Source organism: Mytilus edulis, chromosome 5 (assembly GCF_963676685.1).
Source record: "Mytilus edulis chromosome 5, xbMytEdul2.2, whole genome shotgun sequence".
In the NCBI taxonomy this organism is placed as follows: Eukaryota; Metazoa; Mollusca; class Bivalvia; order Mytilida; family Mytilidae; genus Mytilus; species Mytilus edulis.
Window position 1 is genome coordinate 92,717,519 of NC_092348.1, and position 16,311 is coordinate 92,733,829.

General features: G+C 32.0%; 2 protein-coding genes and 1 long non-coding RNA gene across 8 annotated transcripts in view; 2 read left to right on the forward strand and 1 right to left on the reverse strand.

Moving 5' to 3' along the window:
• The window catches only part of LOC139525559 (tRNA-dihydrouridine(20) synthase [NAD(P)+]-like), a 627,966-nt gene that overhangs the window by 170,022 nt on the left and 441,633 nt on the right, over positions 1-16,311 (reverse strand). The gene's annotated exons all lie outside the window — the stretch shown is intronic.
• LOC139525567 (uncharacterized) lies at positions 1,219-10,293 on the forward strand. The gene is made up of 2 exons (XR_011664927.1): positions 1,219-2,762; positions 9,571-10,293. It is a non-coding gene; the product is annotated as an uncharacterized lncRNA (long non-coding RNA).
• The window catches only part of LOC139525555 (titin homolog), a 73,170-nt gene continuing 69,335 nt past the window's right edge, over positions 12,477-16,311 (forward strand). For all 6 annotated transcript variants that reach the window (XM_071320986.1, XM_071320988.1, XM_071320990.1 and 3 more), the window contains exon 1: positions 12,477-12,618. The gene's annotated coding sequence lies outside the window, so the exon portion shown is untranslated. The remainder of the gene's footprint in view (positions 12,619-16,311) is intronic.

Genomic DNA, 16,311 nt, shown 5'->3' on the forward strand with positions numbered 1-16,311 from the left:
GCAGAAAGATTTTTTTTAGCAATATTATAATTTTGCGCCTAGCATTAACATTAAAGTTAACTTTGTATAAAAATAACGCTATTTGGTATGATTACCAATGAGACAAGTATCAACTAAAGTTCAAATGAAGTGGATGTAACCAAGAATTATAAGAGAGCCGTGGTCTAGTGGTTAGTGCTGTAAATTGATGTAGAAGCTGATATCTATATATGTGAAATAAAATGTTATCAAGAGAAAAAAGTACATCGGACTACTAACACAAAGGTTCCTGGTTCGATCCCCGTTTCGGGGAGAACATTTTTAGAGAGTCATATATCTTGCACGTTAAAGACACCCTTGTAGATTTCGAAAAAGAGCAGACAAGACAGCACTAGCACACGCAAAGTGGAGTTGGATTAATAAAAGTTGCAATAACTTGTTTCCCAACCCACTGTTAAGGTAGCACAATACAAAGATTTTATAACTCCAACTCCCAAGTTTTAAAATGCTGTAACTTTCTTAATAATGCTTGGAAATTTATAAAATTGGTAGTTTTGGATAGCTAACAGATTACTCTTTGAAATAAATGCAATGTTAGTATTATGCAACAATTATGTAACCAATTAAAATGTTAACTGTGTCTAAAATATTTTTCACCAAATTTCCTCTTTCAAATGAAATAAGCTTCTGCATAGGTATCCCTAGAGGGTTGATTTCATTATATGTTGTTCCTATGGCCATTATCTACAAAAGGGTGTCTCAGATTTCAGATAGTATGTATAGAACAAATTTTACACCTAATTGAACATTATCTTCTTTTATGTGGTTAGGATGTTTACACGAATTAGAGATTTATGAGAGAATGGAACACCATAGAGACAATCTGAGACACCCTTTTGAAGCCTATAATGTGTTGATTAAGATTCCGTTAAAATTTTCTGTATAGTTAAAGAGATGATAGAGCTAAATTCATTCAAGTGAACTTACCCAGATTTTGCCACTAATTACATAATAATTGATTACATAATGATTGCATAATAAAAATATTGCATTCATTTAAAAGATTAATCTTTTATCTATCTATACATACCTCTTTTATTATTTTCTATGCATTCATAAGAAAGTTACAGCATTTCAAAGGTTAGTGATTGGAAGTAAAAAAATCTTTGTATTGTGCTACCTTAATAAATATGTTTTAACTAATAATTCTAGGTTACCGAGCGGCCTTCAGAAAAAAACCATACCGTATAGTTGAATATATAAAAGACATATCAGCTTATCAAAGTTGTTTAAATGAGTAATTTGTTTTCGTTTCGACGAGTCGGCTAAGTCGTTATAATGATGACTTAAAAATACCCCCCCCCCCCTCTTTCCACCGACCCTACCGGAGGCTTCCGTATATTTCAGGTTTAATTGGAGAGTCTACTTGTAATTTTACTAGGTCACCTGAAATTCTCCCTGGCGGCAAATAAAATCAAATCAATGCTTGGAGGGTCGCATTATAGCTGAGTCACGTCATTTAAAGTCATATGAAACGAGTGAGTGGTGAAAAATAATATTTATCCAATTCTTGAACCAATGCATGTATATATCATAAACTTAGTCCTCTGTGCACGATTTTGTCATTTTTTAAGCAAATATATCGTATAATAGTCATTTTTTTTCTCTCTGTCTGTTATGATTTAACAACTATGGCTGCTCATTAAATGCCGTGTTTTGAAGCCGAAGTTTACCGATTGTCACCTTATAGTAAACAAATAACAAAAAGCATGGGTATTGAGCACGTGTTTAACATGTACAATTAGATCATAATTGTTTATTTTAATGACGGATCCATGCGTATTGCGATCACCGGATTTTTACGAGAAGGGTTACGCTCAGGTCACTATGCATACGGAAAATATGTCGGCGAATTGATTCCTGGAAGCAAGCAATTAAAAATAAGCAAACTTCTTCTAAATGTGGACAAATTAAAGATGTTCCTCAAAAAAAAAGTATATGTACATAAGTTGTATAATGAAAACTATCCATTTAGTTATAAAAAACACATGCATAATTTTTGTTTAATTTGAGGTTTCTTATGACTTTAAGACTATAGTAATGTCAAATCTAGAGAGAGTAGCACGCCTTCTGCTAATTATATAACACAAGCACACTTTTATGTTCTTTATGCGAAATGTCTGTCTATCCCTTTCATACCATATTTCCTCAGTTGAAATGTAACGCCCTACATCCATGCCGATCCACTTAAAAGAAGAACATACAAATTGGTTCTATTTTTTATGTGTTCTCGTTCGGAATATCCATTGCATATGAGATTTGAAGTTACGGAGAATTTAACTAATTAATCAACCACTGAATCTTCTTTATTCCTACTCGGACAATGAGTGCTAAAGTGCAGTTCAAGAGCTCAATGTGAAACCGCTCCCAAATTACGCTAAGCGATTATTCTTGGAAAACCTTGTGTTTTTTGTGCTGTTTACATCATGTAAACTGACAACCTTTGCTAGGATGATAAATTATACATGGGAACATCTAGGTTTAATTTTTTCATCTGATTCGCATGTTTCTGTCACTAAAACTTTAATTGCTTCAAGCTATTTATCCATGTTAAACTATACACAGTTTTCATAATAATAATTTCATTTCAATCATATAGTTGGATTTATCTTGGAGTATCTGTTTACCAGGGGGAATCACAATGATAATATTATCTAGTTGTATACTTGTATCTATATCTTTGTCCATAGTATATTGCAGTACTGGTAAATCAAAAAATACAGGTAAGAATTAATACAGGTAAGAACACTGTGTCTAAACCACACCGGATAAATTTGCTCGGACTCGATGGTATCTAACATCCGGCACAATGACGGAACACCAATAGACAAAAGAAAGGTAGGTTTCTCCTTATTTTTTTTTTATTTTTTTTATGATATCGAAGAATATATATACATATACAACTATTTTCTATTGTGAGATGCAATATTTTCTACAACCGTTCTATATTAACGGAGAAATAAGTCAAAATGCATGTCAAAATGACGAATTGAGTGAACCTTGCCTCGAAATTGTTTAATTTCTCGTTAAATTGTTCACATTGTACGGAATGAAAGGTACGGGAAGAAAGATATTGACATGAAGATTGCAAATTTATTTATTATGAGCATCTCAATAATTGTATTTCTGTGTATGAAACGAAAGAAAAGGGTCATGTCAAATTAAAATAAACCGGTTTCGTCAATGAGGGGGGCAAGGGGGGTCCCAATAACAGCATAACAGCAAATTGATTTGGCTTATAACAGATAACAAGGAATTAAAATGGACAAAAACAGATAACAGTAAATGAAATATTGAAATAAGTCGGGACCTTGACAAATCCAGTATTTCTTATTACGGGTATAATCCTTTGTAATGAATTCCATTTTCTATGAACATGTTTTTAAAATTATGTATCTAGAATGTGTTTACTACTCAATATATTTTTATACGCTCGTTTACAGGAAGTATCATGGAATACTGTTGTCCGTCTGTCGTCAACATGTCGAATATTAACTCCAACACACTTTAACCAATTTGCATAAAACTTTTGGAAATTGTTTATATCTATTGACGTGAGCTCCCCTACGTATTTAGTAAATTTCAGATTTTAAGTTTCTGAGTAATGGGGTTTTATTCAATAAAAATGGTGTTTTTTTCAGTTTTCTGATAATATCTCAAAAATCCTTTCACAAATTTGCAAGGAATTTTGATGAATTGTTACTAACTATTGACATGAGCTCCCTTTCAATTTTTATAAATTTTAGATTTTACGTTTCCGAGTTGAGGGGTTTTGTTAATTAAAAAGGGGGGATTTTCCAGTTTTCGGACATTAACACAAAAACGTTTTCAGCAGTTCTCATGAAACTTTGCTGAATTGTTTATAGCTATTGTTGTAAGCGCCCTTTCTATTTTCATTCATTTTTGATTTTATGTTATTGAGTTAAGGGGTTTTATTAATTAAAAAAGGTGGTATTTTCCAGTTTTCGGTCTATAACTCAAAAATGTTTTCAGCAGTTCGCATGAAACTTTGGTGTATTGTTTATATATATTGACTGAAGCTCCCTTTTAATTTTTATAAATATCTGATATGAGATAAAGACGTTATCGAATATTTCAAAAAGGGCGACGGACGTATCATGCGCTCATGGCGTAGCTGTTTATTTGTTATAGAATACTTTTTTCAGCATGTATTTTTATACAGTTATAGAAACTCACACATGCTTGTAATTTAAATAGTGTGTAATAAAATAGAATGGAAATGAGGAATATGTCAAAGAGACGAAAATGATATCTAGTAAAAATTCAAGGGCTGTTATGGTATTCAATTCACATAGTTCTCGTGTTTGTTGCTACTAAAAAATGACCTAAGAGAGTTTGAATATATATATTCGCATTCTGACTTTTTCTAAATGCCCATTAAATGAGGTGTGTGAATTTTTCTTAATAAATAAGACTATGAGGCAAAGTGGTCAGTATATAGGGCAGAAAAATCAAAAGCACCAATTAAAAAAGCATGCAATTTATCAAGTACCTCGAACCAATTTTGACACTCCAAAAGTAACTTATTATTTTCAAAGGCTCAATTTTTTATCAGGCTATTGATCGGACCAAGTGTACTAGTAAGTAGAATACATAGTTTAGTAGGGGAGCAATGGCTTAAAGACGAAATAAATCTTTGTTTGTAATGAGCTATGTGCTGCTTCGGTACTCAGTACATGGTTGGAACTTTCATTGTACAATGTGTTTGGTTCTGCTTTGAAAAGAATCACAGAGCTGAGTCAATGTACCATATTATGTAAAAGGTTAACTGGCAGTAAGGACCTAGTCCTTAATTGAGATGCTTGTCAGATATTCCTGGCCATATGTTTTCCTTTTTGTCATATTAATAATTGTTCTGCTTTAATATGTTGGTACGGGAAACAAGGAACATTGTCCTCATACAAAAAAATAGGATAATTCTAAATACATGTTCCAAATAAAATGGAATTTATTACAAAGGATAATCATAAGATATACTGGAATTGTCCTGGACCTCACTTCTGTAATGGGTATATGTTAATGGAATCCTTCTCCGAATACGGGACCAACATATTACTAGTGGTAGACCCCAATGTCCAATGATCTTCAATTTCTACCGAATATTGGCTGTCAAAAAAATGCTAACATTCCAATTTTCAATAACAGTTAACAGCAAATCCATTATCACAATAACAGATAACAAAAAAACTAAAAGCCCAATAACAGCTAACAATGAATAAGACAATAACAGCTAACAGCAAATATATTTTCAGAATAACAGATAACAAAGAATTAAATTGCCCCATAACAGCATAACAGTTAAACCCCTTGCCCCCCCCTCGTCAATGTTGTTACTACACAATCACCCGGTTTCGTCTATATATATCACCCGGCTTTGTTTGTTTTTTTGAACAAACAATTTATGAAAAGAAACTTTGGCACGGATCTGAACATTGTCTTTCGAGAATTTAAATAAATATTTATTGTAAAGTAAACTTGGCGTGTTAAAATCTATTTTAAACGGGCACTTTTGGACATAGTTAATTATGATAATACACATTTTCCTAATGAAAGGCGTATCCCTTATTTCACTTAACTTCAAACTAATTTTAAATGGAATATAAATAGTTTTTGAGATATGGCGCGACATGTTAAAAAACCCCACATTCCTGTTTCACTTACATTTTCTGTAACTCAAAAAGATTTAATTTGATTTTCACTAAAAGGTTTGCAGATCGTTTGACCATTATAAGAAATAACTATGTTAAATTTTAAGAAAATAAGATAAGCTGTCCTGAAGTTACGGTGCGACATGTTTATGCTGGACAGACGGATAGATAGACGGACAGACGGACGGACCGAATGACTGATAGATGGAGGAAGGGACTGATGGAAGGACGGACGGACAGACGGGTGTATACAATAATGCGTCCTGTCAAAATTAGGGCGGGCGTGTAAAAACGTAAAGAAATGAAAAAAAACTCGTAATTAAAGGTCAATAAGTTTTATTAGGATATCGGCCAAGTCGATTTATTTGTATACTTGTCTGCCTTATCATTTTTGCTATATAACTTTTAAATATATTTGAAAAAAATGTATAGAAATCGATAAAAAGAACTTGGTATTCGGCATTTATTATAATAAACATAATCCAACTCACATAATCCGATTTCCCGGGTGTCCCTGTTTTCTCATTTCTTACAATATTTTAATTCGGTATACACTTTATAAGATAAGTGGCGAATCTAGATGACGTATAGGTTGCATGCCCCGACCCCACCTTTGGTTGCCAAAACTATATTGATTCCTGTATTTAACGATTTTGTAAAGCAAAAAATAATCAAAATATTGTTCGACTCGCTACGCTCGGCGGTATGTAAAAGTTGTTCGAATTACGTCCACTTTGAAATAAACTGAATCCGTCTGTCCGTATATATTGTCAAAATATATTGACCAACGACAGTGTACGATCATCATAACACAACGGCGACAGTACAGACTCGTTTTTTTTTAGTAATGTTAACAAAATAATTATTATTGAATTTTGTTGATGACCTGAGACTATTATACTAATTTGTACATAGCAGTATAGTTACAATAAGGGATAAAAAAAATTATTTTAATGCATGGTAGTTGTAATCCTACATTCATTTTCTATGTCGATTATGCATGCATATACAGTTGTCTTATTATCAACGTTTATCCTTAAAAAGATTTATTTTTAACGATTGTAGAAAAGATAACATACATAGAATGATTGGATTACTTATAAAGGTGTCCATCCTTTTGTGCGAGAAAATCACATATCAATTGTGTGTTTCGATTTTTAAGACCGTAAACTTTAATTTCAAGTTTAAACATGTTCAACATATTTTCCCATAACTCATATAGAAAACGCATATTTAGAGAGCTTTAATCTCAATCTGCTGTTAAAAAATTTCGAAATGCAAAGTAAATTAAAATATTTGTGTTCTATAAGAGTAGGAATTCAAGTTTTTGCTTATTATTTATTTGAATCTGAGACTCATATAAATAATAAGCCATTGTCCGGTGAACGAACTTGTTTTCCAACGACCCACAAAACTCCTTTTGAACGCTGAAGTTAAATCTATAATACTAAAATTACGAGGTCCAATTTGTCAGCCGTCATCACGTAAAAACGACGAATCAAAGAATTCAACTTTATATATAACTAATGTAGTACAAAGGTGTAGATTAAAAATTACACCACTCCAGACCCTTTTGTTTTCCACGTAATTAATATTGCCAATAATTAAGAAGTTCCGGATCGAGTCCGATACCGATACCAATAGTATATTCACCTGTTACCTATTACCTTATCTGTACGTTCCGCATCTGACAGGCGCACCCCCAAACGGTGTATTCAGGATTAATATGCTATATACACGGGTCTTAATCACAGGGTTGACACTACTAAATTGTCAAATTGTTACCTATTCTATTGTAGTATTTTAATCAGTAAGAATTTCTAAGATAACAATACGAATACTAAAAATCTGTGACTAAAAATAAGGCGTATAGGTACAGTTTTCAATTTGTTAACGGGCATGACGTAAAACAGCGAATTAAAGAATTCAACTTAGTTTATAACTAATATAGGACAATGCTGTTGATTAAAAAATACTCCATTCCAGGACCTTTTGTTTTCCAAATAATTAATATTACCAATAATTGATAATTTCCAGGTCGACGGGTTTAAACAGAAAGATTTGAAAGAAAAAAAAAACTGTGTATCTTATAATTGGCATGACTTTATCAGATGACAATACTAATACTAAAATAATTAAGGCTTGCGCATAGTTATATACTTTAATTCAGTCATGGACCCGCGATATCACGGGTGTGTTCTAGTAATCAATTATAATGTAATGCGATTATGATTTTTTTTATTTGACCAAACCGGGTTATGCATTTTGAAATCTATGACGAAACCGGGTTGTATACATTGACGAAACCGGCCAGTTCCATTTTGACATGACCCATTTCTTTCGTTCCATACACAGAGATACAATTATTGAGATGCTCATAATAACTAAATTTGAAATCTCCGTGTCAATATCTATCTTTCCATATCTTTCTTTCCGTACAATGTGAACAATTTAACGAGAAATTAAACAATTTCGAGGCAAGGTTCACTCAATTCGTCATTTTGACATGCATTTTGACTTATTTCTCCGTTAATATAGAACGGTTGTAGAAAATATTGCATCTCACAATAGAAAATAGTTGTATATGTATATATATTCTTCGATATCATAAAAAAAAAAGGAGAAACCTACCTTTCTTTTGTCTATTGGTGTTCCGTCATTGTGCCGGATGTTAGATACCATCGAGTCCGAGCAAATTTTGCCGGTGTGGTTTAGACACAGTGAAGAATTGTAGTCTTATATTTGTTTTTTATTGTGTACTAAACTACGTGAAACAACAGTAAGGTGCAGAGAAAATAAAAGAAGCTAGCAATACTCTTTAACTCCCTTGTTTTATAAAGAATTAATAGATAGTAGTTAAGTCTGCCTCACTTCTTGGTGTAGACATCTAGATCTGACAATGAGGATTGGTTGATGAAAAAACCTAACACCAACCACCAACTCAAAATATTTATTTCAGCCATATATACGAGTTATAACTTTACAAAATGCACACCCTGAATATCACGAGCTCTGAAGCTATATAAAAAAAAAGAGATGTTGCCAATGACACAACTATCCATCAAAGTTCAAATGAAGAGGATGTAAGCAATTATAGGCAACCATACAGCCTTCAACAATGAAATGAGAAAAACTTATACTGCATGCATGGTCGGCTATAAAATGCATCCGACATGAAAAGTATGAAACAGGTCAATTGAAAAAACTAACGGACTAACATCCCGAACAACAAAATAGTCAAAAAGAACATATCTGAGAGTTCTCACAGCTACTGACAGCTAGTTCAAAGCCAATAACAACAAAAAGGAAAAATCATATATATATACATACAAGGCTAAAAGATCAATTAGTTTACATTCAGCATCCAATGGATTAGACGTCATAAACAGTTAGAGAAAAACATGACCTTGTGCAATTTCAAAAAGTATTGACAGATTGTTGAACCGTGAAAGTGTGAAAAAATAATATTTAATATAGTTTTAATTTACTGATAACAAAATCAATATGTGTACCAATAAAAACAATACTCTAACTACAGTTTTAAATTAGTAACCTTTTAGAATAAGTTTTTTTTAAAAGGATTGATTAGTTTGTCAGGTTCGTATCTTAATTTCTGGTCTCGGTAAACAACATGTTAGTCTAGATGAATGTAGCACGATAGTCTATTTAAAGATACAAATGTCTCGCTTGTAATCTCCTTGAAATATAGTAAAGCTTCATACCTTTCGCTAAAAGTACCAATAGGACCCCACTAAAAAAAAACCTGTATAGTTGAAATATTTTTTTGAAGTAAGACCATGCATATGTCAATTGGTGACTGATGTACACACTAAAAATTAATAAACATACGTTTTTATTGTAGAAGTAAGCAGCCAATTGAATTATGTCAAACTCCGGGAAGATTTTACGAATTGGAAAAGAATAATTGGTCCAGAATCAGTCATTCCAATTTTATCAGACATGGCATGTAAAGCATGTAGCAAAATTTCCGACACAAATAAACGAAAACAGTGCACTAAGAAATTTTGTCAATCGACCGGAAACAAGAACGCCCCAATGTCGGCTGCTGCATCAGCTGTCAAAACAAAGCTCCAAAATGAGCTGTTCGGAAACAAAAGATATTCTGATGATAAAATTCCTGGTATTTTGAGTGAATTAACAAATATGCTGTGTTCGTTGTGTAGCAACATGTCGGATCCAGTAAAAAAGAAGAAATGCACCACGAAATTTTGTTTACAGAAATCAAAAGTGACTGAAAAAACATCAGGACTTCAGTTGAAACCTTAAACATCATTCATCATTATTAAATATCTACTTGTAATATCCAAGAATCTATAAACTTTTATTCGGGTTCAAATACTTTTACAAATTATGACTTGGATGGAGAGTTTTTTCATTGGCACTCATACCATATCTGCTTACGTCTATTTAAAAAGAAATGGTATCAAAATATGTTTCCAATCAAAGTGAATCAATTTTTATCCAAAAGACATTCGTATATTGCATCCCCTTCATCAGAATTTTGGTTTTTGGCTAAGAATACCCGTCTGAGGAAATTATTGGATGAATATAAGGCGTTTATACATCTTGGTCATCTGTTTTACTTTATTGCTAATATTGTTAGAACCCCTAAGAACACACATGGATTCATGATACTGTGTTTTTAAGAAGGAAGATTGAAAAGAAATGTCAAAAATTATGTAAATACCGAATTCCGAGAGAAACTCAAAACGGAAAGTCCGTACTCAAATGATAATTCAAAACCACTAACACATCAAAACAAACGAATGGATAATAACGGCCATATTCCTGAATTCGTGCAGGTATTTTTGTTGCCAAAACGATCCATATGTTAAAAAAAACAGGTAAATTTGGCTCTATCTCTGACGGTAAATTGCTCTCCTGTCACTTCGGCTTTTCACACCAATCGTGACAAACTGAAATAGCACAAATATGCTGAAAGTGGCGATAAATGAAGGAGTTGTTTGGTGTTAGTTGTTCATAACTCATATTTTTTTCAACTTTTAAATATGCTAGTCGGGAATCATGCTGAATTACTTATATACAGAGACAGTCACACACATAGAGACATTAAAGAAATAGAAATAAGAGTAGAGAAAAAGGGGGGCATAGATATTAAAAATATAGAAAAAAAAGGGATAATCTTAATCTACTCATTGGTCAGGCTATTGTTTCTGACATGTTTCCATTCTCAATTTTTTTCATTGATATTTTTTTTATTAGATATTCCTCGTTGTTATATTTTTCCATCCACTTTAGATTTCCCGTGATAAATTCCATTGCTATGGCTCCTCTATTTTTAATTATATGTTACTAGTATATGTTTACATAACAATTTTAAATATATGACACAGATTTAGTTTCTTCATTTTATGGTTTTACTGACTAAATCAGAATTAGGGATGAACTTACAATTACAACTTTGGTCTGCATGGATTAAAAGTGCCTTTCTTTTGCAAATTGACCAAAATAACTAAACTATTCTGAAGCTCTATGTTTGGATTCTTCTAAGAATCCATGGTTTCAGCATGTCTCAACAAAGTCTTTTTAACATCGAGACACTTTCTGCACTATCCTGTAACATTCATGGTCACCATAAATGTGTCGGAAATTTGTATTTAATTCTCTTTTTTTAAAAGGTTCAGAGCAAATTTTCAAAAAATGGTTTTGACCCAAATTTTCAACCGAGTATGACTAGATAAAACACTTGATCGTGTTAAGGGGGCTTGCGGGTATAAATCTTTTTTTTAAAGATAGGATTTCGCTATATTTGTTTTACAAATGAACTTTATCATACTATTATATCTAATAGAATTTGTGGCCGTGAGAAACCAAGGATTTGTATAGTAAGATCTTACTATACGAATCCTTGGAGAAACTCAGTTCAAGTACTTTAAATAAAAAAAAAATCGAAGAGGAAGCATGAACTATTAATCCAATCCCAAATGTTGTTTATATACAACAAATTATCACACGGCCTTCAACATAACGCCTTTCGTTAACACATGATGTATTTCTTTTTATTATAGGTGTCAGACCACCAATTACTCCCTCCAATTTAGAACGTATGAAAAAGTAGCCCTACTCTGACACAAAATAGTGCTTTTGATGTCCTTGTTTACTTAAACTAACCAACAAATTTGCAGAAATGAAACTTTTGGTGAAAGAGAAATAAATCATTTTGAGCCAAAATTTACTTGTCTATGAGTTTGCATTAAAAATTGAGGATTAATGCGCTCCATAGTATACTAATTTTAGATTTCCAGAAAACCATGTGTTTTTTTTTGGAGTACCTCTGTTTGAAGGTTAGTTATTTTGTTAGAAGGCTTTAAAGGTATGGTGAAAATTGGCATGTAGAAAGCTGATACATGTACAATTAAGGATATACCTGGTTTCTATGAAGTTAAACTTAAGGTAAAATATTTAGAAAGCTGTGAAAATTGCAAAATTTGGTTGAAGAGATAGGGATTTTTAATTGGTGGTCTGACACCTATAAACATTGAAAACGAAACTAGTTTTCTCCGCGACCATCCATACTGATCTGTGTCCACACTTGTTACATTAAAATCATGAAATTTTTTCGGAATCCCTGAAATATCCATTGATGTATCCTGTAATGTAAAAGTTTTAATACTTGACTATTTTATTTAATATGCAATAGTTTAGGCCGAGTAGAGAATTGACCGAAATATTTTTCTATTTTCGGAAAGTCATGTGCGTGTCGGATTACGTAATACATTACTTTCGGTTTCAGTTTCAGAAGCAGAGAAGTTCCGAAAGAATTTAATCTTGGCGGCAGAAAAAAACATGATAACAGATAACTAACAGACACATGAAATCGAGATTTAAGCAAAATTTATGATTTGAAGATCATAGTTTAATAATGAAGGTATGATAAATATGTGAATAGTCAAATTTCAAATTCATTTAGTGTGACTTCGTGAGGCTGAATGTTTCTTCACAGGAATCGGAAGTTCTATCAATAAATTCTGTAAATAATAAGGTCGACTATCAATAGAGCTTCTCTATTCTCTACGAGAAGCTCTATTGATAGTCGACCTTATTATTTACAGAATTTATTGATAGAACTTCCGATTCCTGTGGTTTCTTTTATGCATCATCAGATATTGGTAAATTTGTTATTTTTTTCCCGCCATTATTATGATCGTTTTTGCAAATGTTTCATATTTTTTTCAGTGTATCAATGTATAAGCTCTGGTCTACATTGTACTTGGCAATACTTGTTAAATTGACCAAAGTGACCGTTTAATAGGCTAGGTATTGAACTGTTAAAGTCATAATTGAAATATTTGGTCCCACTTGTGCAAAAGTGGGTTAACTTAATCCTCGTGTGATGTGTGTTTTTGAATCATCTCGTATTGTGTTTTCGATTGTCTTACGCTTTCGACCTAATTCTACTTTCACTTCCCCTTCCCGTATGATGCGCATGCCCGTGTGACGTCATATTGGGCTGCTATATTAAGTAACAATAGCAAATGATACCACGTGTGTAGTCCAAATAATTATGACGTCTTGAAAGGCTATTATAATTTTTTTCTTTGACGCCTTACTTCGACGTCATAATGCTGAAGCCGCCATTTTCGGTTGGACTTTGAGCGCATATTTTGCTCTCAACTTTGAGACCCAATTTAGCCATCAAATTTTCAAAGAAGGCTAAAACAAAATGCATATATAAAAATTCTTACCTTTTATGTGTTTGTTTTACGAAAATATTTCCAATTAATCCCTACAGAAATAATAATATAAGTAACAATTCCATCCGAGGCGGGAACATGTCGACTGCATTTTTTAAAACGTTTGTCGGATTTCTTTTTAGGAGATTATAAAATAATTTTTACACCAAACTCGGTAAAACCCGAATTTCTGGAACCATTGTTTTACATTATCCGGAAATTCAGGTTGGTCAAAATGTACCGAGTTTGGTGTAAAAATATATTTTATACACCTTAAATGAAGCATCTTGAGGAGAAATGAGCTAAACGTTTTTATAAAGCAGTAAATTCCCTATCAAAGTCCAACTGAATATATGAGTTTGGCGTTATGACGTTGATGTAAGGCGTCAAAGAAAAAAATTATAATAGCCTTTCAAGACGTCATAATTATTTGGACTACCACGTGTGGTGAAGATTTTCCAAATTAATTTATAATAATCAAGTATATATGATTTTTATTTGATATCACATTTTTGTACTCTCCCACTAATACTAGTATAACATCTAAAATAAACAAATTTTCTAAAAATATGGCAGAGGTCTTTTATCATGCAAAGTTAACTTCAAGGTCATTAAGTCACATGACTGTCATATTGTCAGTTGTAATACTTACTGGTAATTTGCATATGGAAATGTGCATGCTCCTTACAGGTTTTTACCGAAAAATGAAATATCAGTTAATTTTTATTTACAGAAAAAACAGTCTGTCAGTGAAAATTACAGACAATACTCACCAACCTCACTTCACAATGCATTAACTAAAGTATTTAACAAAAACATGAATATATACAAGACCATACAAGGCTTCCAATGTGCCTCATTTTGAAATGTGTACAACTTGTCCAAAAAAGATATCAAAATAATATTTTATATCTTAATGTTGTATATGTAACCATTTAATTCATTAAGTCATAAGTTTGATCGCCTCTTTTACTTTGTTATAAACTTTGATATCAAATTTATAACCAATTCCTGATTTGTACGACATGTCATTTCCGACTTCAGACCCGTTTTTTAAATAGGTTGAAAACACTAGACGCTTGTTTTTGTCAACAAAGGTGTCATCGATCCAATAAATTCAAATAAAAAAATTAATTAAAGATCGAAATGTATTTCAAATACATCGGAAATAAGTATTTTCCAAAGTGTTGGTTCTGGTTATTGTTTAAATCATAAAAACAGTTGTTTAATTCTTTTTCAGTACTAAAACTAAGTGATAAATAGTTTTAGAGTACTAAAACTAAGTGATAAATAGTTTTAGAGTACTAAAACTAAGTGGTAAATAGTTTTAGTACTAAATAGTTTTAGAGTACTAAAACTAAGTGGTAAATAGTTTTAGGTTGATGTTTCATGTTCTGAAATTATAACATTGTAAAAATATTTCAGACACTGGGTTTCTACAAAAAACATTATTTTTATGAATTTTAAATGCAGTTTTCAAAATGTAAAAGCTAAGACTGTTTTTCATCTTTATGTATTTAGATGTTTAAAAAGAATTGTCTGTAGAATATTGAATTAATGGAGTTTGAACAACAATTTTATATAAGAACCCTGTTAATTTTAACTAGCTGGTTTGTAATAAAAACGACAAAAAAAACACATGACACTCACATGTCTTGAAGATCCAGTGTCAGACAGGCATACGACATAGCTGTACTTCATGTCACTCTTTAGAAAATTTCTCAACAACTATTCTAGTAATGCATATTTTGACATTAAATAAAAATGGCTTAGGCCCAATAAAAATATATGTGTGGTTCCAGTTACATACTTTTTAAAAATAGGGTCGGTAGGTCGGCAAAATTACATGTGTTTGGTTGTAAAATAAACAGTCATGATACGTTTTTAGTTAATATTGTTGCATTCTGTTATGAATTGTTGCATTTTAGCCATAACAGATACTTGTGAAGGAAATTCAGATGACAGAAATCTATGAATTTAATTATTTTAATTCACAATCCTCAAAATTTTATCGTTTGAAAATTAATTTTTCGGAAATGAAAAAAAAAGTTCTAGGGTCGGGGGGGTTTTAACTAGGGTCGGTCGGGTTACTTGAACCACACATATATTTTTATTTGGCCTTATCATGTCAGTTTTATGAAATTTGTTCTAACATCTTTTGAAGGGACTTGAATATGTTTTAAATTTGTCAAGTTGTAGTGTTTTGGTGGTTGCAAATATAGAAACCCAAAAAAATGCCACAATATATGAGTTTCAAATGGCAACTGATGAAATGTGGATGATACGAAAACATATGACATACCAAAACATATGACACGACAATAATTGGGGTTGGTTGAGACATATAGCGCTTTTAATTGGCTGTTTCTGTATTTTCCCTGTGATAGATTTGAGGTTAGCTGTATTATATTGGACCCAATACTTGACAGTCGAGGTCTAGTACAGCTGATTGAGAATCTATAACAGGGCCAAATAATAATGACGCCTTGAAAGGCTATTTTAAATTTTTTCTGTGACCCCTTCCTACGACGTAATAACACTGATGCTGTTTTTTTCCGTCTGGACTTTTATAGCAAATTTTGACACCCATTGGCCAATTTTGACTTGAAATTTTCATTGCCAGCTTGACCTTCTTACATAGTTTTAAAGTCCTACCTTTTTTGTGCTTATTGATGCAAAATATTTCCAGAAATATCCAAAAGAAATAATTAATTAGATAAGATTCCATTTGAGGTGAACAAATATTTACTTTTAACTTGAAAATGGTTTCCCAGAATTTCCAAAAAAAGTCACTTCCAGAGAGAATAACATATCAAACTGTAAAATTTGACAGACCTTGATATTATAAATCGAATTCAGGTCCATAAAATTTCACGGATTTTGATATT